This window comes from Pongo abelii, chromosome 15, assembly GCF_028885655.2.
Source record: "Pongo abelii isolate AG06213 chromosome 15, NHGRI_mPonAbe1-v2.0_pri, whole genome shotgun sequence".
NCBI lineage: Eukaryota > Metazoa > Chordata > Mammalia > Primates > Hominidae > Pongo > Pongo abelii.
The window spans coordinates 28,993,377-29,001,551 of NC_072000.2; the positions used below are offsets into that span (position 1 = coordinate 28,993,377).

Consider the following 8,175-nt stretch of genomic DNA (forward strand, 5'->3'; position numbering starts at 1 on the left):
GGTGTGAGGAGGGGAGGTGATAGAAGGATTACAGGGTGGGGGAGTGAAGGCTGTGTAAGAATTGGGACCTGGCGTGGCTTGGTGAGGAGCAGCCTGGGGAGGAGGGGAGAGGTCAGATGGGTCCACAGGAAAGGAGGATTCAAAGGACTCAGAGCTTGGGGTGGAGATCGAAGGAACAGACAGGAGAGAAAGAAAGATTTGGGATGAGTCACATTGGGAGCAGAGACTAGGGAGGGACTGATGTGTAAAAGAATGCCTGGATGTCAGGTACCTCAAAGCATTTGCCCATTTTTCAACAAAAATCATCCAGGTCTTGTAAGATGGAGAAATCAAAAGTGACATTTTCTGACCATTTGGAACCATCGTCGAGTTTGTACTGGGGCCTAGCAGTATTGAAGAAGAAAATAAGGCATTTAGGTTTTAGATTAGGTGTGAGTTGAAGAGGTTTTAAGTTCTTGAGAACGCAGGCTAAGGGAGAAGAAGGGGGACTGGAGGGTGGAAGATTGCCTATAATGAAGGAGGTAAGTTTAAAGAGAAAAGTAGAGACACGGAGAAGGGAGTGGTGAGCAGCCCTGGGCTGTAATGTGGGTGAGCAGCCAAAGCAGGCATTGCTGCAATTGACTTGCTGCCGAGGAAATGTGGATAAATGATCAAGGCAGGTGTCCTCACGGTGATCAGACACCAATGGAATGTGGGTGAATGATCAAGGCAGGCATCCCCGTGATGATCAAACACCAAGGGAAGACTGTCTTCCTGAGTCCATGACCAGTGTGGGGGTTTTGGGTCCACAGATAAAATGTGTCTCCTTTGTCTCTACCAGAGAGGAAAAAGAACTGGAATTGGAAGGACAGGGAGACTGAAGAGTAGTGAGAGAGGCTGGAGAAGAGAGTGAAAAGACCACTTACCTGATTTGAAATTGGTGAGATATTCCTTGGGCTGGTTGGTCTGAGGACCAGAGGTTGTAGGTGGATCTCTTCATAGAGTGAGGGCAAGGACAGGGGACCGGTCTCCCGGAGGAGTCCCCCGTCCCAGGTCTTTGGCACCAAATGTCACGCACATCCGTATGAAGAGACCACCAAACAGGTTTTGTGTGAGCAATAAAGCTTTTTAATCACCTGGGTGCAGGCGGACTGACTCCGAAAAAAGAGTCAGCAAAGGGAGATGGGGTGGGGCAGTTTTATAGGGTTCAGGTAGGTAGTGGAAAATTACAGTTAAAGATGGTTGTTCTCTTGTGGGCAGTGTCGGGGGGGTGGTCACAAGGTGCTCGGTGGGGAGCCCCGGAGACTTGTTGTCCAGGAGAAGGAATGTCACAAGGTAGTGTCATCAGTTATGGCAGGAACTGGCCATTTTCAACTTTTGTGGTTCTTCAGTTGCCTCAGGCCATCTGGATGTATACGTGCAGGCTTGGACTCAGAGGCCTGACACCTCCAACAACTTATTGTAAAAGAAACAAGACATCTTATCCTGGGTCGCGACACCCAGCAGCATCCGTTCATACTGCCAAGGGCAGGTAGCACCAGTTGCACAGGGATCCCACTGCGCTTGGCAAAATCCAGAGTCCTGGGATCCAGAGCAGCTCAGGGAACCCTGGATTCTGGAAAGGATGCAGCAGTGGAGGCAGCGGCGGCAACTCCAGCTCCTAGCCTGTGGTCACTCCGCACGGTGGCCCCAGCCAGCTCGAAGCAAGCTCATGAGCGGCTCCTGTCCTCGTGGTTCCTCACAATCATCTTTCTGTATAGCTTCTGTTGCTCCTCCTTGAACATGTCCTTCACCTTCTCCCTCTTCAGGCCCCCATCCCACAGCAGGTCAACAAGTTCTCCCTGCCTGGCGATGGCGGATTTTACCCTATTCACAAACTGGACGGCATCTTCATCTGCCCCTCTGGTCATGGGAGGCAGGTACCACATGCTGCAGACAATGGCCCAGCTGGTCATCATTCATGGCAGGTACGTCAACATCCCTTATTTGCTGCTGTTCCAGAAGCATCATCATTGCCGAATTGATGGTCATACTTGATAGCATCAGGGTAAACTGTGGCTCCAATTTCAAAACTTCCCTTTTTGAACATCATCACCGATGTACTATTGATGCAGGTTCCTTCTGGGAAGATAGGGATAGGCAGCTTGCTTATATCTTGCACTTGTTCAGTCAGTCTCTTAGCCAGCAGGTGGCGATCCTTCACTTCCAACAGCTCAAACCAGATGTGTGGGCAAGTCTTCACCATGGCTCTCTGAATCAAACCTATGAGTCCCCCATGCATTTGACCCACCGTGGCATAATAGCCATCGCTGGCCAAGATGATCACATCGATTGGCGAGGTATGAAGCAAGTATCCCACCACAGTCATGCCCACCACTAGAAGGCTGATCCCTGTCAAGGCCAGCGCTATCCTGAGCAGCAGCAGGAAGCAGTACCAAATCAGCTCTGCTAACCTGCATAGGACTGTGAGCTGAAGGGTGATGTACCTGAAGTTATAATTGGTTCTGCTCAGCAGGTTCCAGGACTCCAGTTCTTCTGCTGAGAATCTCTTTGTCACTTCATCATCCATAATGGTCTCCATTCCTTTCCGGCAAAAGTAGAAAATGTCAGAGAGCTGGAACTCTGGAGTGTTGTCCAGAGCCTTACTACTGCCACTTCAATGAATCTCTTTGATTTATTCTTCTAGTGAAGTGGGATCCTTTGCAATATTTCTGTTGGTGTAGGGCTTGTAAAGCTGGTGCTGCTTCTCCTTGGCTCTTTGCCAGGAGCTGGTTTTTTGAAAAGATTAACAAAATAGATAGACCACTAGCCAGACCAATAAAAAAGAGAAGAGAGAAGAATCAAATAAATACAATAAAAATGATAAAGAGGAGACCACCACTGATCCCACAGAAATACAAACTACCATCAGAGAATACTATAAACACCTCCACACAAATAAACTAGAAAATCTAGAAGAAATGGATATATTCCTGGACACATATGCCCTCCCAAGACTAGACCAGAAAGAAATTGAATCCTTGAATAGACCAATAACAAGTTCTGAAATTGAAGCAGTAATTAATAGCCTACCAACAAAAACAAGCCCATGACCAGACAGATTCACAGCCGAATTCTACCAGAGGTACAAAGAAGAGCTGGTACCATTCCTTCTGAAACTATTTCAAGCAATAGAAAAAGAGGGAATCCTCCATAACTCATTTTATGAGGCCAGCATCATCCTGATACCAAAACCTGGCAAAGACACAACAAAAAAAGAAAATTTTAGGCCAATATCCCTGATGAACATAGGTGCAAAAATCTTCAATAAAATACTGGCAAAGAGAATCCAGCAGCACATCAAAAACTTATCCACAACAATCAAGTTGGCTTCATCCCTGGGATGCAAGGCTGGTTCAACATATGCAAATCAATAAATGTAATCCATTACATAAAAAGAATCAACGACAAAAACCACGTGATTATCTCAAGAGATGCAGAAAAGGCCTTCGATAAAATTCAACACCCCTCTTGCTAAAAACTCTCAATAAACTAGGTATTGATGGAATGTATCTCAAAATAAGAGCTATTTATGGCAAACCTACAGCCAATATCATACTGAGTGGGCAACAGCTGGAAGCATTCCCTTTTAAAACCAGAACAAGACAAGGATGTCCTCTCTTACCACTCATATTTAACATACTATTGGAAGTTCTGACCAGGATAATCAGCAAAAGAAAGAAATAAAGGGTATTCAAATAGGAAGAGAGGAAGTCAAATTGTCTCTGTTTGCAGATGACATGATTGTATATTTAAAAAACCGCATCATCTCAGCTCAAAAGCCCTTAAGCTGATAAACAACTTCAGCAAAGTCTCAGGATACAAAATCAATGTGCAAAAATCACAAGCATTCCTAAACACCAATAACAGACATACAGAGAGCCAAATCATGAGTGAACTCTCATTTACAATTGCTACAAAGAGAGTAAAATACCTAGGAATACAACTTACAAGGTATGCAAAGGACCTCTTCAAGGAGAACTGCAAACCACTGCTCAAGGAAATAAGAGAGAACACAAACAAATGGAAAAACCCTCCATGCTCATGGCTAGGAAGAATCAATATTGTGAAAATGGCCATACTGCCCAAAGTAATTGATAGATTCAATCCTATCCCCATCAAGCTAACATTGACTTTCTTCACAGAATTAGAAAACAACTACTTTGAATTTCATATAGAACAAAAAAGAGCCTGCATTGCCAAGACAATCATAAGCAGAAAGAACAAAGCTGGAAGCATCACGCTACCTGACTTCAAACTATACTACAAGGCTACAGTAACCAAACAGCATGGTACTGGTACCAAAACAGATATAGAGACCAATGGAACAGAACAGAGGCCTTAGAAATAATGCCACACATCTACAATCATCTGATCTTTGACAAACCTGATAAAAACAGACAATGGAGAAGGATTCCCTATTTAATAAATGGTGTTGGGAAAACTGGCTAGCCATATGCAGAAAACTGAAACTGGACCCCTTCCTTCCACCTTCCACAAAAATTAACTCAACATAGATTAAAGACTTATATGTAAGACCTAAAACCATAAAAACCCTGTAAGAAAACCTAGGCAATATCATTCAAGACATAGGCATGGGCAAAGACTTCATGACTAAAACACCAAAAGCAATGGCAACAAAAGTCAAAATTGACAAATGAGATTTAATTAAACAAAAGAGCTTCTGCACAGCAAAAGAAACTATCATCTGAGTGAACAGGCAACCTACAGAATGGGAGAAAATTTTTGCAAACTATCCATCTGACAAAGGGCTAATATCCAGGATCTACAAAGAACTTAACCAAATTTACAATAAAAAAAAACTCATCAAAAAGTGGTTGAAAGATATGAAGAGACACTTCTGAAAAGAAGACATTTATGTGGCCAACAAACATATTAAAAAAAGCCTTGATTCTCTTCTAGGGTTTTCATAGTTTTGGGTTTTACATTTAAATCTTTAATCCATCTTGAGTTGTACATGGTGTAAGGAAAGGGTCCAGTTTCAATTTTGTGCATCTACCTAGCCAGCTTTCCCAGCACCGTTTATTAAATAGAGAATCCTTTCCGCATTGCTTGGTTTTATCAGATTTGTCAAAGATTAGATGATTGTAGGTGTGTGGTCTTATTTCTGGGTTCTCTATTCTTTTCCATTGGTCTGTGTGTCTGTTTTCATGCCAGGACCATGCTGTTTTGGTTATTATTGCCTTGTAGTATAGTTTGAAGTCTGGTAGCTTGATGCCTCCAGCTTTGTTCTTTTCGCTTAGGATTGTCTTGGCTATTTGGGCTCATTTTTGGTTCTATATGAATTAAAATTTTTTTTTCTAATTCTGTGAAGAATGCTAATGGTAATTTAATGGGAATAGCATCAAATCTATAAATTGCTTTGGGCAGTATGGCCATTTTCATGATGTTTATTCTTCCATGATGTTGAACTTCCTGAGCATGGAATGTTTTTCTGTTAGTTTGTGTCCTCTGAGATTTCTATGAGCAGTGGTTTGTAGTTCTCTTTGAAGAGGTCCTTCACTTGCCCTGTTAGCTGTATTCCTAGGTATTTTATTCTTTTTGTGGCAATTGTAAATGGAACTTCATTCACAATCTGGCTTTCTGCTTGCCTGTTGTTGGTGTACATGAATGCTATAGATTTTGTATCCTGAGACTTTGCTGAAGTTGCTTATCAGCTTAAGAAAGTTTTGGGCTGAAAGGATGGGGTTTTCTAGATGTAGGATCATGTCATCTGCAAATAAAGACAGTTTGACTTCCTCTCTTCTTATTTAAATATTATTTATTTCTTTTTCTTGCCTGATTGCCCTGGCAAGAACTTCCAATACTGTGTTGAATAGGAGTGGTAAAAGAGGGCATCCTTGTCTCGTGCCAGTTTTCAAGGGCCATGCTTCCAGCTTTTGCCTTTTCAGTATAATATTGGCTGTGGATTTGTCATATATGGCTCTTATTAGTTTGCAGTATGTTCCTTCAATACCTAGCTTATTTAGAGTTTTTAACATGAATTTTATTGAAGGCCTTTTCTGCATCTATTGAGATAGTCATGTGGTTTTTATCTTTAGTCCTGTTTAAGTTATGAATCATTTATTGATTTGCATATGTTGAACCAGCCTCGGGGATGAAGCCCACTTGATCATAGTGGTTAAGCTTTTTGATGTCTGGTGGATTCGGTTTGCCAGTATTTTACTGGGAATGTTTGCATCGATGTTCATCAGGGTCTTTGCCTGAAGTTTCCTTTTTTTGTTGTATCTTTGCCAGGGTTTGTTCAGGATGATGCTGGTTTCATTGAATGAGTTAGGGAGGCGTCCCTCCTTTTTAATTTTTTTGGAATAGTTTTTGTAGAAATGGTATCAGCAATTTGTACCTCTGGTAGAATTTAGCTGCGAATCTGTCTGGTCCTGGAGTTTTTTTGTTTGGTAGGCTATTTATTACTGAATGGCTGCTTTCAATAGCAGAGTCGAGTAGTTGCAACAGAGATGCAAAGACAGTATGGCTCACGAAGCCTAAAGTATTTATTTTCTGGCCTCTGATCACATTCCATTTTCATGTATAGTGATCAAGTACATAGAATAGGTGCCAAATACTTGCTTGGAATTTTATAAGGTTTTCCTCTGGTCCACAATGGAAATGAAATATAATAAAGCAAAATAAAATTAATTTTAAAAACAAAATGTTTGATCTGTATAATATTGAATAAGACAAAATTTTTGGATGGTTTTATTTTTATTTCTATCTGGACACTTGTGCACCAATAGCTCTGGGATGCCATGTGACTTGATGTGAAATTTGAAGATCAAATAACAATGTTCCTTATTGTTAATAATGAACATAGTCTCTCCTCTTATGCATGAGAGCCATTACTTTACAATATTTTTGATTCCTGTTGTATTCTCAATTGCTTTAGCCTTAAATGCATGGATGATCTCATAGGTAAACTAACAAAACCGAGAGATCCTTTTGCATGTTGGATTATAAATTAGATGCAGAACATATCAATTGTGCCTCTTGTCCAAATTAAAATAAGCATGAAGAATACAGAGGAAACAATTAAAAAAATTGAATGCTGAGAAAATAGTTGATATTTATACCCCCAATCAATGACATCATTCAACTAAAATTATAAATCCACAGTCACACAACAAATGTCTGCTATGAGTTATCTCCTTTGGCAGAAGCATTATAGAGCTATTTAAGAACTTCACTCAGATGTATAATTTGTATATCTTTGAAAAAGTGTGGTATTTATTTTCATTGTATTCTCACAGCCTACCCATGTGATTATGCATTATGATTATTCTCCTTTTTGGAGCCTTCTCAAAATTTACAAAATTAATGTGGTGTATCCTTCATCACCATTTTCTAAAAATGGAGTATTTTCCATCAATGGACCTAGCCAAACAAATAGCCTTATATTCTTTGACATTTTTTAAATCATGGCAGAACTGAGTGCTTTATTTTTTTCTTTTGATTTAAACAAACAAAACAGAAAAAAAGAAAAAAAACGAAAAAAACCACCTGTCAACAAAAGTAATTAGGATGTCAAAAATAAAAGCTTTATTCATAATCATTACAGAAATGCTGAGGGGTGTTTAATTTAGAAGTCAGATATTTTGAAATGAAAAATCTTAGCATTTTGTGTAAATTCATACTTGCCTTGTGATTTTCCATTTATCTCTTTCCCTCTTGTGTTTGAGTCACAGAAGAACTACATGAGCTATCAGGCATTTCTTTCTGAGGCTTTTTTTTTTAAAATTGATTTGCTCTTCTTTTGGGTAAATAGGTCTAGAAATGAAAGGATCTAAGAAAAGAAATATTAGATTCAAGAAAAATACTGTTAAAAACTGAGTTAATATTTGAAATGTATTGCAAGTACAATTTGGAATTGGTCTTAATCCTCCAGTTGTTGCCTCCTGTTCAGCTCTGCCTGGGCAGGCTGGCCTTCGTTTGTTTAGAGACTGGCATGATGGATGAGCTGGTGCTAGGCCAATGTGTTTAAGTAAAACCTGGGAGTTCCTGGGTTAGCGGAACACAATTCATGTAAAGCCTTGGGAACATCCAGCAGCTGTATTGCTATTTGCCTTATCAAGGAGACTGATTGACCCAAATCACATCCAATTTTTATTTTTGAAAGAGGAAAAGAAATAATTTGAGGGCATT

General features: G+C 40.3%; 1 pseudogene; it reads right to left on the minus strand.

Moving 5' to 3' along the window:
* Window positions 1-1,688: 1,688 nt before the first annotated feature.
* Window positions 1,689-2,676, minus strand: LOC100437579 (glycerol-3-phosphate acyltransferase 4-like; annotated as a pseudogene).
* Between the last annotated feature and the right edge of the window lie 5,499 nt (window positions 2,677-8,175).